Source organism: Eptesicus fuscus, chromosome 2 (assembly GCF_027574615.1).
Source record: "Eptesicus fuscus isolate TK198812 chromosome 2, DD_ASM_mEF_20220401, whole genome shotgun sequence".
NCBI lineage: Eukaryota > Metazoa > Chordata > Mammalia > Chiroptera > Vespertilionidae > Eptesicus > Eptesicus fuscus.
The window spans coordinates 115,896,206-115,916,369 of record NC_072474.1 but is presented as its reverse complement, the minus strand read 5'-3'; positions in this window follow the sequence as shown (position 1 = coordinate 115,916,369).

Here is a 20,164-nt window from a genome sequence, read left to right as displayed (position 1 = left end):
AGGCAACCACGCCGCGGCCTCGTGATGCCGGGCGCCCAGACTGCTGCCGAATGCGCTAGGGCTTCCTTAATGGAGGTTTCGGCCGGTAGGGGAGCAGGGGGGCGAGGGGAGGGGGATTGGTAGAGAGAAGACCCGGCCACCCAGACCCCGGGAACCGGGTGACCGCAGGCCCCTTTCCTCTCTACTCCGTAGAAGTCGGACCGTGCCTTCCTGTGCGGAGACGGCTCCCGTGACATCTGCTTTGGAATGTTCCTTGTCACTCGGTGCCCCACGTCCGGTAGGGCACGCCCTCCCTCCCCTTTGATCACGGGGTTTCACGGTGAAACTGCACGGGCAGCCGTGGTGGGTTTTAGCCTCCGACGCACCCGGAGCCAGGCCGGCCGTGTGTGTGGGATTGACTTTGCATCTTGAATTCAGCATTTTCCTTCCAGGAACACTGGATAGGGATTTGGGTAGAAGTTTCTTTGATCCTATAAATCAAGTTGGGAGGAGTCAACACACCCAGGAGAATCTATAGTTTTCTAGCCCCCGGCATGGTCTGCATTCGCTGAGGCCTCTCTGCGCCTCTGACCCGTTCTCTGCCTTTCCTGGAGGTGCCCTGCGCACCACCCCTGGACCTGGGATGCTGTAATAATGTCTATCATGAAACTTACTTTTCCACCATAGTTGCTGACCTATGGGATGAAAGTGCAATCTTGCACATAGAGTTTGAACCCAACAACTTTGCTCAACTCCCTGTTCATGACCATCGTTTCTCCAGACCAGGGGTCCTCACACTTTTTAAACGGGGCCAGTTCACTGTCCCTCAGACCGTCGGAGGGCCGGACTATAGTTTAAAAAAACTATGAGCAAATTCCTATTCACACTGCACATATCTTATTTTGAAGTAAAAAAACAAAACGGCAAAAACACCCGCCTGTGGCCCGCGGACCGTAGTTCGAGGACGCCTGCTCTAGACTCTCCAGAGCCTGGTGCGCACACAGCCGTCTGTGAATACAGCGTTGTTTCCTCACACCTTCCCCCGCGGCCCGGTCACCTCCAGGCTGACCGTGAGTGGGAAGGCTGCCTGCCCGCGGGCACCCTGTGTCCCTGCGCCTCGGAGGCCAGCTTTCAGCACTTCCCCATTAACTGGGGAGAGGCTCTTATCAGATTAACAGCTAAGACATCTTAAGAACAGAGATTGAGTTTTAGCTCTTGCCGGCTTGCCTCAGTGGAGAGAGCGTCGGCCTGTGGACTGAAGGGTCCCGGGTTTGATTTGGGTCAGGGGCACGTACTTGGGTTGCAGGCTCCTCCCCGGCCCGGGCCCTGGTCAGACCTGCGGGAGGCAGCCAATCGATGTTTCTCTCTGTCTTTCCTTCGCTCTAAAAATCAATGGAAAAATATCCTCGGGTGAGGATTAAAAAAGAGAGAGAGAGAGATTGGATTTTATGGAATGCTCCTCCTATGTCACATGTATTGTGCTTTTTAACATGTTAATGCATGTGACCCCCTTCCCAGTCTAAACTGGAGCGCTGTCCCTCGTCTGCCTGTCCTGCCCCACTGGGTGAGCCTTGGGTGCAGGGCTGGGTGTGACAAGGAGCAGGGTCGTGAGCTCAGGTTCCCGGCTGCTCTGCATCCGCTGTGCAACCTGGGCCGTGAACTAGCCCCTCAGCCTCTGCACAGGGGCTGGCCCCATTCCGCCCCGTGCCTGCACGTGGTGAGCGTCCCGGGGGTGGGGTGGGTCTGGTGGGGCGTGGGCCCAGACAGTCTTTAGGTCTGAAGACAGGAATGCACAGCCCCCAGGCAGGGCAGCAAGAGAAACCCTTCCCCAGGTGGGAGGGGGCCCGCCTGACCCTGGATGTGCCCTTGGAGTGACCGTGAGTCAGAGCCAGCCGGGATGGGCCAGAGGGAAGGGCTTGGCAGGGGGGGCGCAGTGCAGGCCTCAGTGCTGGGGCGCAGCCCGCACCTGCCTGGCGTCACCTGGAACACTGGGTCCTGCGCTCCTCCTGGGCACCTGGCTGAGGCGGGGCTGCTGGCTGGTCCGGGACTCGGTGCCCAAGGGCCCAAGAAGGTGGGCGTGCGCCGTGTGTGAAGTCAGTACCCACCCACACGGCCTCTGGGAGATGGGGTTTCCTTCCCACTCCTCACTCTGCAGGTTCCACACTGACATTCACAGCCGGACTCACTGTCCGAGAGCTGACGCGGCAGGGCCACGCGGTGGCCGGAGACCCGCGCGGTGCGGTCTCACAGAGGCAGTGGCTGCCCTGGCCGGTGTGGCTCAGTGGATAGAGTGTCGGCCTGCGGACTGAAGGGTCCCAGGTTCGATTCTGGTCAAGGGCATGTGCCTCTGTTGCAGGCTTGGTCCCCAGTGGGGGGTGTGTGTGTGGGTGTGGGGGGGGGAGTGTGTGCAGGAGGCAGCCGATCCATGGTTCTCTCTCCCATTTCCATCTCTCTGTCCCTCTCCCTCCCTCTCTCTCTAAAGCCAACGGAAACATTTTTAAAAAGGAAGTGGCCCTGCAGGCCTCTCCTGGGGGCTGGCAGGGAGCACCCGGCAGTGCAGGCTGAGTTCTGGGGGCTGTCCGGCACCCCCTCTCTGCCCTCTCAGCCAGGCCGCCTGTCCTGGCCAGGCTGCCTCCCGGGTCCACCGAGCGCCCCTTCCCCAGACGGGGAGACGCTCAGCAAAGGGCGGGCGCAGAAAGGCATCGGGCGCATCTCAGAGCCCGAGGTCGGGAGGAACCGTGACCCAGACCCCTCCGCGCCCTCCGCGCCCTCCCTCCCCCCGTGGCTGTGCCCACTGGGGACCCACGCTGACTCACCTCTCAGGCTGCCCGTGGCTGTGCTGGTGGCATTGCTTTCATTTGTCACATTTATTTACTTATTTATTTATCCTCGCCGAGAGTCTGTTTTTATTGATTTGAGAGAGGAAGGGAGAGAGACAAGGATGTGAGACAGCATGGTGGTGGCCTCCTGTGTGCACGCGACCCGGATGGACCCGCAGCCTCTGGTGGATGGGACGGCGCCCCAAGCACCTGAGCCGCCGGCCAGGGCAGACGCGGTGGGGACCCCTCCTCTCTGCCTGGCCCCCTCGCCCCACAGCCCGAGCCCCGGGCAGCCGCCTGCCCCTCCCTGGGACTGAGAGACAGTGCCTGGGCAGGCCCGCCCCGCCCCCACCCCTGACCTCCGGTGACCACTGTCCGTGCGGCGCCCCTCCGTCTCCGGTCGCAGCCTCACTCGTGGGTCTGGACGTGGGTTTACTTCTCGTCACCTGGCCGGTCCCCTCCGTCCCGGAGCCTCTCCGCACCCGCGGCTCCTGGCCCCCCGCAGGCGGGCGCCCTTCTCTCTCCCAGGCTGCTTCCCCTGGGGCTGGGCTTGGGGACCTGGGGTTCCGGGTGGGGGGGGGGGGTGATTCGGCCTGAGCTGGGCCTGGCTGGAACCTGCCCTACGGTTGGTTCCCGGAGCGGCGGTGCCCCCTGCCCTCGGGGGGGCGGGCACCAGGGTGTCGGCCTTCTCGCTCCGCGGTGGGCATTTCGGACCCCTGGTTTGTCTCCCGAACCTGGTGTGTGCGACCGAATAAACCCAAGTAAATACGAAATAAAAAATTCTGCAGAAAGTGGATAAAAGACGTGGACAATCGGCGTGTAGGAGAGACGGATGGCGACAGCCGGAGATGCTTGCAGTGAAGAAACGCGCCCAAAAGCCACACTCGGCTGGCTTCCTTCCTGTTGGAGCCGCAGCGCCGGGCGGGCAGGAGCGGGAGGGCGGCTCCCCGGGTCCCGGTGCAGCCCCGGCGGGAGGTGGCGCTCACCCAGGGGCGGCTCCAGGGGCGGCTCCAGGGGCCTCTGCGAGCAGGAGGCATTGTATGTGGGGGGCGGGGCGGGGAGTGGGCGCACGGTGGCCACTCATCGCCTGCCACCCGGGAGCAGAGCCGCAGCCTGGCACGCCCTCCCGTGGCGGAGCCGGTGTCGCCGCAAACACCATGACGGAGGGCGCTGGGCCCGGGGTCCTGGGAGTGAGACGAGCCAAGAGCGAGAGGGTCTGCGGTTGAAGGTGCGCTGCCGCGGGCAGGGGAGGAGCGGGGAGGAGGGCGCGCACACACACACCCACACGCACACCACATGCCTACCTATCCTCTATCTACCAATCTATCTATCTGCCAATCTATCTATCTATCATCTATTTATTGTTCACGGGAAAACACTCAAACCTGTGAAGAATTTTTGTGAGTTTATTTGAGCCAAACTGTCGACAATTGCTGGGAAGCAGAATTTCAGCGGATTGGGATAATGCCCCGGAGAATGGCGGGTTTTCCTCTATTTTTATACCTTGCAATCCAAGGAGGAGACAGGTGGGTTACAAGAGATCCATTGGTGATAGAGAGTAGAGAGGCGGGAGAAAGCAAAGGAGGGGGGACCTCTGGGATTGGATAAAGAGTAAAATGATAGACACGTACTTTGTTTCCTTAGGTGGGTACAGGAATGTGAACATGAAAACCATCACAATGAAGGGATTTGTGGTCCCTGTCCTGGCGCCTAGGGCATTTGGTTGTGCCCTGAGGAGTCTGGAAAAAAGGGAAGTTACAAGTTACCCTGACATTTTACATGTTATCGTAGATGCAAAAAGACAATAAGCTCAGTTAAGATGAAGATTGACCCTGTCAGGGGAGATACCGGCCTAGGAGGTGACTACCCACCCTCACTGCTTTTTGTTGAAGTTTAATTTCAGACCGTCCTTTGTGGTGACTTTAGGGCTCTGAGTTTGCAAGACCGCCACGCAGGCCTCCCCTGAGCTGTCAGGTCAGCATGTGGCTTTTTTTTTTTTTTCCCCGTCCACACTATCTGCCTATCTATATCGATCATCTATCATCTATCTATCATCTATCATCTATCTACCTACCTACCTACCTGCCTATCCATGGAAGTATTTTGCAAAAAGGAAGGAAAATCCAGCTGCAGGGCACAAGGTCGCCATTAAGGAGAACTGAGAATCCTGAGTGTCTTTTAAACCTTATTTTGACTTTTGCGCAGGTAAGAGGTGTTTTTATCTCCCCAAACCAAGTTAAATCACCCGGTCAAACACTCCCACAGCTGGCTTCAGGCCGAGGCACGGAGCTGGGAGCGGGCGCCCGTGGGAAGGAAGATGCTCCCTTTTCGGGCTCCTGTCGGCCTGTTGTTGGGGGAAGTGGGGGACCCGCAGGAGAATCAAGCTGGCGCTGAGGGTGGCCCCGTGGGGCGGCGAGGAGTATTCCTGGCAGCAGGACGCCGTGGCTGTGGCCGTGGGCAGCGGGGAGGCGCGGAGAGGCGGCCCTGGAGGCGGAACTCTAAAAAGCGAACCCTGGCCCAGCGCTGAGCTCTGAGGTGCACGTGGGTGCCGGGTGCCCAGGCTGTGCGCTGGGGCGGGGGGGGGGGGGGCTCCTGGCGCGGGGGGGGGGGGCGCTAGGTCTGGGCCGGGACAGGAGCCCTCGGAGACGGAGGGGACGCGTCCGGGGACAGGAGGGCTGTGGCCGGCTCGCAATGGCCACGCCTGGGAAGTGTTATGATGATGTCGAATGCGAGGACCCGTGGGCCCAGAGATGCTAAGAGGGGGCGCCTCCCTCCAGAACGCTGCCATCGGCGGTCCCCGCGTGCCCACCCCGCCGCCCGGCTGTGCCTGCAGGCGACGCGGGGAGATGACAACTGCGCGCCCTCTGTCCAGGTCGGGGAGGAGGGACACGGCAGCCTGTGTGTTGGGACACGGGGCGTCCCTGCCCCCAGGGGACTGAGCTGAAGTGCCTCGCTCTCCCCGTGGCTCATTCCTCTCGCTCCCTCTCGCTCCCTCCCTCGTCCACTGCTGGCTGGGGGGCCACCGGGGGCCGCTGTGGAGGGCGAGGTGTGGGCTGCACGGTGGGCACTGGGTGTGGGTGGGACTGACCTCCGGCTCAGCAAGGTCACGGGAGCCAGGGATGCCCATCCTTCCCACGTGCCTGCCTCCTGCCCGCCCTTCGGGGTCCAAGTGCTCTTGCCCCGTCCCCACACCCGGGCCTGGGAGGGTCCTCAGTGTCCGTCCCCACACCCGGGCCTGGAAGGGAGCTCAGTGTCCGTCCCCACACCCGGGCCTGGGAGGGTGCTCAGTGTCCCATCCCCACACCCGGGCCTGGGAGGGTGCTCAGTGTCCATCCCCACACCCGGGCCTGGGAGGGAGCTCAGTGTCCGTCCCCACACCCGGGCCTGGGAGGGTGCTCAGTGTCCGTCCCCACACCCGGGCCTGGGAGGGTGCTCAGTGTCCCATCCCCACACCCGGGCCTGGGAGGGAGCTCAGTGTCCCATCCCCACACCCGGGCCTGGGAGGGAGCTCAGTGTCCCATCCCCACACCCGGGCCTGGGAGGGTGCTCAGTGTCGGTGCCCACACCCGGGCCTGGGAGGGAGCTCAGTGTCCGTCCCCACACCCGGGCCTGGGAGGGTCCTCAGTGTCCGTCCCCACACCCGGGCCTGGGAGGGGCTCAGTGTCCCGTCCCCACACCCGGGCCTGGGAGGGAGCTCAGTGTCCGTGCCCACACCCGGGCCTGGGAGGGTCCTCAGTGTCCATCCCCACACCCGGGCCTGGGAGGGTCCTCAGTGTCCGTGCCCACACCCGGGCCTGGGAGGGAGCTCAGTGTCCGTCCCCACACCCGGGCCTGGGAGGGTCCTCAGTGTCCGTGCCCACACCCGGGCCTGGGAGGGTGCTCAGTGTCCCATCCCCACACCCGGGCCTGGGAGGGAGCTCAGTGTCCATCCCCACACCCGGGCCTGGGAGGGTGCTCAGTGTCCATCCCCACACCCGGGCCTGGGAGGGTGCTCAGTGTCCATCCCCACACCCGGGCCTGGGAGGGAGCTCAGTGCCCCATCCCCACACCCGGGCCTGGGAGGGAGCTCAGTGTCCCATCCCCACACCCGGGCCTGGGAGGGTGCTCAGTGTCCCATCCCCACACCCGGGCCTGGGAGGGTGCTCAGTGCCCCATCCCCACACCCGGGCCTGGGAGGGTCCTCAGTGCCCCATCCCCACACCTGGGCCTGGGAGGGAGCTCAGTGCCCCATCCCCACACCCGGGCCTGGGAGGGTCCTCAGTGCCCCATCCCCACACCTGGGCCTGGGAGGGTGCTCAGTGCCCCATCCCCACACCCGGGCCTGGGAGGGTCCTCAGTGTCCATCCCCACACCCGGGCCTGGGAGGGGCTCAGTGTCCCGTCCCCACACCCGGGCCTGGGAGGGTCCTCAGTGTCCATCCCCACACCCGGGCCTGGGAGGGTGCTCAGTGTCCCATCCCCACACCCGGGCCTGGGAGGGTGCTCAGTGTCCCGTCCCCACACCCGGGCCTGGGAGGGAGCTCAGTGTCCCATCCCCACACCCGGGCCTGGGAGGGAGCTCAGTGTCCCGTCCCCACACCCGGGCCTGGGAGGGTGCTCAGTGTCCCGTCCCCACACCCGGGCCTGGGAGGGGCTCAGTGTCCCATCCCCACACCCGGGCCTGGGAGGGAGCTCAGTGTCCCATCCCCACACCCGGGCCTGGGAGGGGCTCAGTGTCCCGTCCCCACACCCGGGCCTGGGAGGGTCCTCAGTGTCCGTGCCCACACCCGGGCCTGGGAGGGAGCTCAGTGTCCATCCCCACACCCGGGCCTGGGAGGGAGCTCAGTGCCCCATCCCCACACCTGGGCCTGGGAGGGAGCTCAGTGTCCCATCCCCACACCCGGGCCTGGGAGGGTCCTCAGTGTCCCATCCCCACACCTGGGCCTGGGAGGGAGCTCAGTGCCCCATCCCCACACCCGGGCCTGGGAGGGTCCTCAGTGCCCCATCCCCACACCTGGGCCTGGGAGGGAGCTCAGTGCCCCATCCCCACACCCGGGCCTGGGAGGGTCCTCAGTGCCCCATCCCCACACCTGGGCCTGGGAGGGTGCTCAGTGTCCATCCCCACACCCGGGCCTGGGAGGGTCCTCAGTGTCCATCCCCACACCCGGGCCTGGGAGGGTGCTCAGTGTCCCGTCCCCACACCCGGGCCTGGGAGGGTCCTCAGTGTCCGTGCCCACACCCGGGCCTGGGAGGGTGCTCAGTGTCCCGTCCCCACACCCGGGCCTGGGAGGGTCCTCAGTGTCCATCCCCACACCCGGGCCTGGGAGGGTCCTCAGTGTCCCATCCCCACACCCGGGCCTGGGAGGGAGCTCAGTGTCCATCCCCACACCCGGGCCTGGGAGGGAGCTCAGTGTCCCGTCCCCACACCCGGGCCTGGGAGGGTCCTCAGTGTCCCATCCCCACACCCGGGCCTGGGAGGGAGCTCAGTGTCCCATCCCCACACCCGGGCCTGGGAGGGTCCTCAGTGTCCCATCCCCACACCCGGGCCTGGGAGGGTCCTCAGTGTCCATCCCCACACCCGGGCCTGGGAGGGTCCTCAGTGTCCGTCCCCACACCCGGGCCTGGGAGGGGCTCAGTGTCCGTGCCCACACCCGGGCCTGGGAGGGAGCTCAGTGTCCATCCCCACACCCGGGCCTGGGAGGGTGCTCAGTGTCCGTGCCCACACCCGGGCCTGGGAGGGAGCTCAGTGTCCCATCCCCACACCCGGGCCTGGGAGGGTCCTCAGTGTCCCGTCCCCACACCCGGGCCTGGGAGGGTGCTCAGTGTCCGTGCCCACACCCGGGCCTGGGAGGGTGCTCAGTGTCCGTGCCCACACCCGGGCCTGGGAGGGAGCTCAGTGTCCGTCCCCACACCCGGGCCTGGGAGGGAGCTCAGTGTCGGTCCCCACACCCGGGCCTGGGAGGGTCCTCAGTGTCCGTGCCCACACCCGGGCCTGGGAGGGTCCTCAGTGTCCATCCCCACACCCGGGCCTGGGAGGGAGCTCAGTGTCGGTCCCCACACCCGGGCCTGGGAGGGTGCTCAGTGTCCATCCCCACACCCGGGCCTGGGAGGGGCTCAGTGTCCCATCCCCACACCCGGGCCTGGGAGGGGCTCAGTGTCCCGTCCCCACACCCGGGCCTGGGAGGGAGCTCAGTGTCCGTGCCCACACCCGGGCCTGGGAGGGGCTCAGTGTCCCGTGCCCACACCCGGGCCTGGGAGGGTCCTCAGTGTCCCGTCCCCACACCCGGGCCTGGGAGGGAGCTCAGTGTCCGTGCCCACACCCGGGCCTGGGAGGGTCCTCAGTGTCCCATCCCCACACCCGGGCCTGGGAGGGAGCTCAGTGTCCATCCCCACACCCGGGCCTGGGAGGGTCCTCAGTGTCCCGTCCCCACACCCGGGCCTGGGAGGGAGCTCAGTGTCCGTGCCCACACCCGGGCCTGGGAGGGAGCTCAGTGTCCATCCCCACACCCGGGCCTGGGAGGGAGCTCAGTGTCCCATCCCCACACCCGGGCCTGGGAGGGAGCTCAGTGTCGGTCCCCACACCCGGGCCTGGGAGGGTGCTCAGTGTCCATCCCCACACCCGGGCCTGGGAGGGTGCTCAGGGTCCGTGCCCACACCCGGGCCTGGGAGGGTGCTCAGGGTCCGTGCCCACACCGCGGCAGCACCTCCGTGACCGATTCTTTCATATATGTACGCAGATCTCAGAGGAAGGGAGAGGGAGAGAGAGAGAATCATGGATCGGCTGCCTCCTGCACGACCCACACTGGGGATCGAGCCTGCAACCCGGGCCTGTGCCCTTGACTGGAATCAACCCGGGACCCTTCAGCCTGCAGGCCGACGCGCTATCCACTGAGCCACACCAGCCAGGGCTGACCTCCTAATTCTTGATTTGCAGCCAAAGAGCAGATGGAGGCGCCAAAGAGTGTAGACGGGCGTCTCGGGCCACCTCATGGTCTCTGGGTCCCCGTGGCTGCCCAGCCCGCCACCCATAGTGCCGGGTTCCCAGCACACTCCCCGGGACAGGCCCGGCCGAGGGGCCTCCGGCTGATGGTGGGGTGGGTCCCAGCACAGTCGTCGGAGACAGGCCGGGGGAGACATGGGCAGGGGAGACACGGCCGGGGGAGACATGGCCAGGCCTCCTCTCCCCCGAGGGAAGCAGGCTGGCTGCTGTGGCCTGGCAGCAGCGGGTGGGGCTCTGCCCCTCAGCGTGATGAGTCAGGAGCTGCGTGGGGATGTGGCTTTGACAAGAGGTCCCCCCCGCCCCCCGTTCTGTGCGCCCGCTGGGCACTGGGGAGCCCTGCTCGGCGGCACATGAGGAGGCAGCAGGCCCAGGCCCACCTCGGGGTCGCCAGACCTGAACGGGGCTGCAGGCGCTCAGCTGCCCCTGCCCGGACTCACGGTCACAGAGCGAGGCAGCCCGGGACAGGAGCCCCAGCCGGCAGCTCGGGGCGGCCTCAGGGAGGCCGGGCGGGAGGGAGGGCCGCCCAGCGGTGTGGGCTACCCTCTACCTGAGCTCCTGTGGCTGCCAGGACCCTCACGCCCAGAGGGACCTGTGAGCCCGGCGGCCAGGCCTCTCCGACACGCACCTCTGCCGGCCCAACGGCCCTTTGCACAGCCGTTCCCACTGCCCGCAACGCTTGACCCGCTCCTTCCGCCCCCCGCCGCCCTCCCCGACCACCGCCGCTGAAGGGGCCTTGCCCTTGTCCTTGACGAGACAGTGCTGCCCAGCTCTCTGATTCCCGATCGGAAAGACCCAGAACCATGGGGTCGGGGAGCGCGTCAGTCCCAGAAACTCGGAGCTGGCGGAGCGTGTGACCCTGCTGGGCCCGGCCTCTCCCGGCGGCCGGCGGCCTCGTGGCTCGACTCACAGACGTCCAGGACACCGCACCTCAGGGAGCTGTGGGGCCCGGCCGCCCGCACCGTGTGGGCCGTGCTCCTGTGTCACCCACGCCCCGCCCGTTCCCGCCGGGCCCACAGAGCATCTGCCTTGCTGACTGCTTCCACTCCGCTGCTCCCTTGGTGTCCCAGCTCCCAGGACACAGGCCCTGTGGGCCCGACGGCAGAAAAGGGTAGCGGCCCCGGGATGGCAGCGCGAGGTCGGAGCTGGCGGGCAAGGCCGTGCCGCCGGCCACTTCAGAGTCTCTCCTTCACCGGCCAGGGAGGAAATGAGCCGTGCCGGGTTCCCATGGCAACGCCGGCGGGCAGAGCGCTCCCTGGCTGGCTGGTCCTGGGAGGACGGCTGGCTGGAGGTGCTGACCCTGGCTCTGTGGCCGGGCTGTCCTGGGCCTGACTCCCAGGCACCTGGGTTTGGTCTGGGGGACGAGCAGGCACGGTACCCGACGCCATGGCACTCACAGAGCAGATGGGGAAACCGAGCCCAGAGGGGCAGAAAGCAGGTTTCTGGAAGAGTTGGGACCAGGACCTCTGAGAGAGCTCTCAGAGAGAGCCTGTCTGCTAAACGGGAAATGTATGTGTTCACTACTGCACCACCTACCACCCGTCCATCACCCACCATCCATCCATCATCCATCATCCATCATCCATCATCCATCATCCATCCATCATCCACCATCCATCATCCATCATCCATCATCCATCATCCATCATCCATCATCCATCCATCATCCATCATCCATCATCCATCCATCATCCATCATCCATCATCCATCATCCATCCATCATCCATCATCCATCATCCATCATCCATCATCCATCATCCATCATCCATCCATCATCCATCCTCCATCCATCATTCATCCATCATCCATCCATCATCCATCATCCATCATCCATCATCCATCCATCATCCACCCATCATCCATCCATCCATCCATCCATCCATCCATCCATCATCCATCCATCATCCATCCACCATCCATCCATCATCCATCATCCATCATCCATCATCCATCCATCCATCCATCCATCATCCATCCACCATCCTTCCATCATCCATCTATCCATCATCCATCCATCTATTCATCCATCCATCCATCCATCCAGCATTGAGTCCTGTATCCACCCACCCACAAAACTAATTGCTGGGGTTCTTGTCCCAGCCTTACAAAGGGTTCAGCAATCTGGAGAAAGGGGCTGATGCGTAGATGATTAAGAAGGAGTCCAAAGACGAAAGGTAATTTTGAAAGGCATTGGGGGTCAGAGGATCTTCAGCTAAAGGAACTGAAGACTCACCTTGTCTCAGGACCCTGCTTTTATTAACACAATTTGTCCTAAGGCAAGGTGGAGATAATACACTTCAAAGGGTAAGGTTTCAAAGGGTAGGGTACAGAAGCATTGTCAGTTTGGGGAATAGCCTACAGTTGTTCAGGTGTTTGGCCAACAGGAGGCAGTAAAATGCCCTGAGCTGTCTGGCTGCAAACAGTTACCTGTTCAGGTTTGGGGAAGTGCCCTTTAGCCATTTCCAACAGGTAAAGTACACTTGACTCACCCTTGTTGAGCTCCCCAAACTTCACCAACCTTTTGGTGAAACTCGTGTCATTAGTACATGCTGGCATTGGTTTCTGGCACTGATGTAGCATGTTTCCGCCCATATATCCCAATTCTCATGCACCCACCCACCTAGTCACCCACCCCTTAACCCACCGCACATCCATCCCCTCACTCACCTCTCCACGCATCTGTACACATACCTGCCTCTCCTCCACCCATAGTCCATTTACCTGATACCCACCACTCACCCATGCATTATCCTCCCACACTCACCCGCCACTCACTTGCCCTACCGCTACCCACGTACCCACACGCTCATAGCACTTCCTTCCGCCCATTTATACACCGACGCCTACTCCCACCCTCCACGCATCAGTGGTGTGTCCAGCCGGCCGGCCCCGGCGCATTCCGGGTGTCTCACATCCTTGTCAGCACTTGGTATTGTCCTGGGGGAACCTTTGCCAGCCTCGCGGGTGAGACTACTTGTTGTGGTTTCATTTGCGTTTCCACGGTGATGCGTGAGCGTGAGCTTCTGGCTTCCTCTCCGGTGGGCGCCCGTCTGCCTGCTTGCTGTCACCGCTGACGGGGCACCTGCAGCAGCCCTTCCCTCGCCTCATTTTTCCGGTCTCTACTCCTCGGTTCCGGGAAACAAGACAGATCTCAGAACCGTGCGAACATTGTCGACTGGTGGAAGGCTGTAAGTGAGGGCCTGGCGACTGCATAACGTGAAGGGTGCTTTGGGGTGCAAGCAACACAGATGCGACTTGAGTAACTTCATTGGCTTCGACCGCAGACCAGCCCACGGAGGCGGCAGCTTCCGGCGAGGCGCGCTCCCTCGGTCCCGGGCGCCCGGGCACCAGGCGTGGCCTCTGTGCTGCTCGGCAGGGTCAGCTGGGCCTCCCGCTCCTGAGATGCTTGCCAGCCCCTCCCGAGGCTACGGCGTCTCCGTGCGCACACGTCCGAAGCGACCAGACTGACTGTTATTTTTTATTGTTTTATTCTCACACGAGGATATTTTTCCATTGATGTTTAGGGAGATCGGAAGAGAGAGGGACAGACAGAGAGAAATATCGATGTGAGAGAGACACATCGATTGGTTGCCTCCTGCGCGTACAGGGAGGAGCCTGCAACCGAGGTGCGTGCCTTTGACTGGTGTCGAACCCAGGACCCTTCACGCCGCAGGCCAACACTCTATCCACTGAGCCACACCGGCCAGGGCGTGACCGGCTGACCTACATCCCACGGGCGTCCTTGAACCAGTCTGTGTGGTCGGAGGACAGCTCCTCGGAACCCCGTGGCCCCCAGACAGAAGCCGGAGCAGATGGGCGGGGAGCGGGTGCTGGGCTGGACCAGTGAACGCCGCGTGGCAGCCGTGGCCTGGCGCTCGCGGTGACCGCACGCCGGCCGCCGAGCAGCCCTCCCCGGCTCCTGGGCATGTGCCGCGCCAGATGGCTGAGCCCTGCCGGTCGGGCCTGTGGCCGCGGGGTTTGCGTGATCACAGCATTTCCATACTGGAGGCGCCGGGCAGAAGAGCACCTGGGCCGGAGGGACCCCCGCCCCCGCGTCCCCCCGCTCCGTTCCCCCCCCTCTCTGCGCAGGTCCTTCCCTCCCCCGCCCTTCAGCCAACTGCGGGTGCCCCAGACGCTATGACCCTTTGCCCTTCACCTTTCACCTGTGTCTGTGAAAGGGGGGGCTGGCGTTGCCCTCACTCTGGGGCCGGGAGGTCTGCTCCTCACGCCCAGCCCTGCTGCCTGAGACCCAGGGTGCCTGGCGAGGCCCCCCACCTGGGCACCGGCACAAACAGTTCCCAGGACCAGCCTCCCCTCCGCCCCCAGCCCCCGGGGCGGGCTCCTCAGGCCTGGCCCCTGCCCTGCCCGCGGGCAGCTCCCAGCTAGAAGGCTCTCCGGCTGAGCCTGCTCGCCGATCCTGCGCCCCACACTTTCCAGCTGCCTCCGTCTCCCCAAACTCTAACGCTGCTCAGTGGCCCCCCCCCCCCCCCCGTGCCACCTGGGGCTGCCCTCCCTGTCATGCGGGCTCCACTGTGGGCCAGAGGTGCTGCAGGGAAGAAAGCCCAAGTACCCGCCGACCCGGGACCTGCGGACCCGCCGACCCGGGACCCGGGACCCGCCGACCAGGGACCCGCCGACCAGCGCTGCACTGAGAACCTTCTGAGACCCACTCGTCACCCTGCGAGGCCGTCCCCGTGGGGGTCACAGGGCGGGCAGCCGGCCAGAGAGGTTGCCAAGGAAACATGATCAGAGGAGACTGTGGAGGGCCCTCCAGGAGCTACAGAGCGTGATGCGCGGAGGAGGGTGCGTGTGAGAGCGCTCACGGGAGGTGCGGGGGCCCTCGGGGCTCACCCCTCTGGGCAGGTCAGGACTGTCCAGCCTTGACCTCTCTACCCCCCATGACCCTCTCTACCCCCCGTGACCCCATGACCCTCTCTACTCCCCCTTGGTGCCCTTCCTGTCCCTGCTGATCTGCTGAGCTCCTGCTGTACCTGCCGGCCTCCGTCAGGAGCCACCTCCTCCAGGCGGCCTTCCAGACCCTCTTGGGGCCTCTCCTCAGCCCTGGCCCTTACCTCTCTCTCACTCTCTGCCCTGGGAGCTTCCTAAGGGCAGGGCGGGGCTGCCTCTGGGCACCAGCACCCGGTGGGCATGGAGGAGCCGCCCCAGGCCTGAGAGGGGTGGCCTGCCAGGTGGCGAGAGGGTGCCATGCTCTGGGCGTGTCCGGCCTCGCTGAAGCTCGGGGACGCCTTGCTCCTGCTGGGAGGGTCCCAGGGCCCCTGGCATCCGTGCTGTGACCCCAAGAGATGAGTCGCCACGTTTCCTTCCCTCCCGTGGCAGGGCCGCCCCCATCCTGACCCCCCCCCCCCCGAGAATCCAGTGGGAACTGTAATGCTGGGGCCCAGACAGCGCAGGGGTGTCCACTGAGCAGGCTGCTCACACACGTGCTGGGCTAAAAAAGGAAACGAACATGTTAAAACATTTTTTTTTAAATTTCTGCACCATCTTAAAAAGAAAACAACAACTTTGAAATGTTAAACTATTTTTACTTTAAAAGGGCAAAAGCAGCCCCAAGAAACAGAGCAAATGGAAGATGTTGGCTTACTCATCGCTGCCCGGGGATGGGCATCGCCAGGCTGGGCCCGTCCAGCAAAGGGCAGCCCCTGAGCGGGGTGGGGAGGCGGCGGGGGGCACCCCGCTCTGCGCAGAACGTGTCAAATGCGCCGACGACAGGATGGCTGTCACAGGAAGGACTGACTGCCAGAGAGGGGACATCTGCCCGCGCAGGCTGGTGGGGGCGAGAAGTCAGGGAGGGCTCCCCAGAGGAGGTGGCCCATCTGCCCTGAACTTTTTTTAAAATATATTTTTATTGATTTCAGAGAGGAAGGGAGAGGGAGAGATAGAAACATCAATGATGAGAGAATCACTGATTGGCTGCCTCCTGCACGCCCCCTACAGGGGGATTGAGCCCCCACCCTGGGCATGTGCCCTAACCAGGAATTGAACCCTGACCTCCTGGTTCATAGGTCAACACTCAGCCATTGAGCCCCGCTGTCCAGGCTGCCCAGCAGAGGGCATGCCTCGGAGAAGGAGCCAGGGTCGTGGATGGTCAGGGTCTGAGCTGGTGCTAGGGACACTGGGTCCAAATCCCACCCCATCCCTTAAAGGCTGTGGCCCTAGGCACGCCCTGACCTTTCCGGAACAGTCTGCTCATGTGCAAAATCTGAGCCGTAAAAGCAGGTGCGAGGCCAGGCCCTCAGCCCGGGGGGGGGGGTGGGGTAGGGGGAGCCCCCCAGCCGCTGTGAGGCCTTAGAGCTGCCGTGCACAGGGGCCGGTGCAGGATGCGGCCACAGGGTGGCGCCAGTCAGCAGGGCTGCGTGCAGGTTCCCGGGGAAGGGCCCTGCTGCCTGGAGGTGGCTGTGTCCCCTCCGTCAAGTCCTCGGTGCCCGCGGACTCCCGAGCAGCCCTGGGCAGCTGCGGGTTTCAGACCTGAGACGGCCGCCCAGAGAGGCCGAGTCACGCCTGCAGGGAGCCCAGCCGCAGGGTCTCCCCCGCGTCGCTCCTCTGTCCCTCTCCGATGTCTGCTCCGGCAGTGGGGACCCCGGGTCAGGGGGGCAGGAGGCCCCGCGCTTTGAGGGGAGAGGAGGGCCTGGGGCCAGGGGCCAGCGGCCGGTCCAGCGCCTCCTTTCTCGGTTGTCCTGGCCGAGTGCCCTCAGCAGGGCGGGTGGCGTGGAGTCGGGGGTCCGAGGCCCCCCTCTGAGCCTCATTCCCTGCGTGGCTGACAGACGCCTTGCCCGACGCGAGGAGACATCGACGGACCAGGCGCTTCAGCTCCGGGAGGTGGCGGGCCAGGCAGGACCCAGCGCCGTCTGCCACCCGCTCCGGGCCACGGGCGCACACAGCGCGGGGGGCAGGGGCCGGGAGCAGGTGCCGCCCCCGAGCCGGAGGCAGGGTGGGGGGTCGGAGCGGGCTGGACGGGCTGGCTCCCCGGCCTCTCCGGGCCGCAGACGCCTTTCTTCCCGTGTCCTCACACGGCCTCCCCTGCGTGGCCGGTGCCCTAGTCTCTCCCTGTCGGGACCCCAGCCAGCCCTCCTCTACCCCGACCCCCGCTTTAAAGAGCCCATCTCCAAAGGCAGCCACAGTCTCCGTCCCGGGGGGCGGGCTTCGGCGGATGAACTTGGGGGACAGGGCAGCCCGAGCAGCCCCTCCGCAGGGCAGGGCTCCCTCTGATGGCTCCTTTCGGCCCAGCGAGCACGTCTCCTGCCCCTGTGGCAGCCTGGCCGCTCTCGTCCACACAGTTGGGCCCAGGCCAGACTATGCCCCGTCCACGTCCCCCGCCCCTGGCACCTGCCCCGGCCCCAGGATGCCCTGGCTCTGAGACTCTGAGCCCCGGTCCCCGCCCGAGTCTGGCCTGAGCCAGTCCTGCCCGCTTCCGTGCGCCCGCGGGCCTGGCAGGCTCCGTGGCCCCTCCCGGCTTGGCTGCCGGCCTGTCGAAGCTCAGTGGTCAGCAAAGTGCCCGGTGCTGGGGGGGCGGGGTCTGGCCACGGCTGTCTCTCCGGGTCACGGGCAGGTGGCCTCCTCTTCCCCAGCCTGGCACAGAGCGGCTCGGGCGGCAGACGGCGGGACCCCTCAGGGTCTCCTGTCCCCGAGACACCTGGACAGGATGCGGGGTGTGGCCCTGAGGGGCTGGGGGCGTCTCCGGGGACGGAAGTGCCCTCTCCCACCTGCCAGGGAGGCCAGGAGCCCAGCCCCTGCCCTTGCTCCCGGGTGTCCACGTCGGGGCACACAGACCCCTCAGCCTGAGACGGCCCCCCGGGGGCGGAATGCAGAGTGGGGAGCGGGGCCCTGGCCACTGCCTGTCAGGGTTTGAGTGTGTTTATGGGGCGCCGGGCGGGGGAGGCACCAGCTGGGGGGCAGTTTGGGAGGCCAGGGCCTGGGCGCAGGGTCCCTGAGGTGTCCTGGGGGCGGCCTGTGCGGGTGACAGACCCAGCGGGCAGGACAGCGGAGCAGCCCGGCCCCAACGGGGGGTTGGGGGGTGTCTCCCCCGCGGGTTCTTTATGTTTAAAATGTATTTTTATTGATTTCAGGGAGGAAGGGAGGGAGAGAGGAACATCACTGATGGGAGAGAATACGTGGGCCTCCTGCTCGCCCCCCGGGATGGAGCCCGCAACCCGGGCCTGTGCCCTGCCCGGGAATCGAACCCTGACCTCCTGGTTCCCAGGCCGATGCTCACCCACGGAGCCACGCCGGCCGGGCCTCTCGGGTTCTGTAGCTTGAAGAACCTGGGGCGCCCCGAGAAGCAGGTGGTCACAGGGGTGCTGGAGAGCTACGGCTGGGCTGGCCCGGCAGGCCTCGCCGGAGCTGGGGCAGCCCAGGCCGGGCGGGCGGCGGGAGCTGGCGGGAGGCGCCTGCGGCGGTCACTGCGCAGCCCGGAGACAGCGGGGCTGGGCCCGGATGCTGGTGGCCTGGGGGCTGGGCACCTGGGGCTGTGGGATCGGGGCCGCATTCATGGAGGGGACTTCCCAGTGCCCGCAGGTGGGGGCCTCTGGTGGAGAGTGGCATACACACACCACACACCATGTAAAGCACACATAACACACATACCATACCACATACACACAATAATACCACACACATAATCATATATGCACATACAACACATAGCACACACAATCATACCACACCCACACAATCTTACCACACATGCACAATCATACATGCACACACAACACACCCCACACACATGCACACACAACCACACCACACATGCGCAATCATACATGCACACACCACACCCCACTCACGCACACACACAATCATACCACACATGCACAATCATACATGCACATACCACACACCCCCACACACAATCATACATGCACATAGCACGCCCGCACACAATCACACCACACATGCGCAGTCATACATGCACACACAACACCCCCCACACACATGCACACACAACCACACCACACATGCGCAATCATACATGCACACACCACACCCCCACTCATGCACACACAATCATACCACACATGCACAATCATACATGCACACACCACACCCCCACTCACGCACACACACAATCATACCACACATGCACAATCATACATGCACACACCACACCCCACTCACGCACACACACAACCATACCACACATGCACAATCATACATGCACATACCACACACATGCATGCACACACACTCCTTCACAGACCTGGCTCCGAGTGAGGTTTAAAGAGCTGCCCCACCCCCACCCACGGCTCTGCCCGCCCCTAGTCCCTTGCACCCGTTTCCCACCAGGAGCCGGTCTCACCCTCGGGCACAGCTGGCCCGGCCCTGGCGCCCGGCGCCTTCCCCGGGTCTCTGTCCTCTCCGCTCCCGCCACGGCCTGAGCCAGGCCTCCCCCGGCTGATGGGCCGCAGCCCCGGCTCCGGGCGCTGCTGGCGGCTCCTTGGCTGCAGGACCGAGTCCGCTCTCAGCGGGTGTGGCAGATGGCCCCTTGGCCGCCGTCCTCGAGCCGGTGCCAGGCGACTGTCACTGCCCGCAGGGCGCAGGCCTGACCGCACTCACCGCGGCAGAGCTGGGAGTGACTCCAGGCCCCAGCGGGGGAGAGGCCGCGCGTCTTCGCTCCCTCCCGGCCTCTGCCATCGCTGTGAGCGGAACCGTGTGAGCGGAACCGTGTGAGCGGCCGGCCGCGGGTCCACAAAGGACGAGGACCACGGGGCGCCCAGACCCAGGCCTCCGAGCCGAGCCCCGAGCGGCCAGCACAGGCTGATGCGGGGGGGGGGGGGGGTGGTTAGGCGGTAGTCTCCGGCAGCCGCTGATGGACAGCCCTGCATGCCCTCAGCCCCGCCCGGCGGCCTGCACACGGGGCGCCCTGTGCCCACGCCCCCGCGGGTCCAGCGGATCCCTCCTCGCTGCGCTCCCCGCCGAGGCTCCTGAAGTTCATGAGGATCCGCAGGCCCGGCCGCCGGAGGTCTCCCCACCCGCTTCCTCCGTCAGGCGCCGCCCAGTGGGGGGCGGGGGAAGGGCCCCGTCCCGCAGCCCCGCGCACAGGTCCGAATCAACACCAGCTCCTGGCCCGTTGAAAATACATACATGTATACATACATGTATACATACACCGCGTCTGATTGATTTCAGAGAGGGAGAGAGAGAAGCATCCATGACGAGAGAGAATCATGGAACTGCTGCCTCCTCACGCCCCCACGAAGGGGGAGGGGCTGGGCCCTGGATTCCGTCCCCTCGGCCTGGAGGCTTGACCTCGGTGGCGATCGAGGCCTGGTGCAGAGGGACGCCAGGGCACAGGCGGAGCGACCGTGGCCGGGGGTGCCTCCTGACGGCACCCGCCTCGCCTGCCTCGTCCCCATCACGGCTGGGGCCAGGCTCC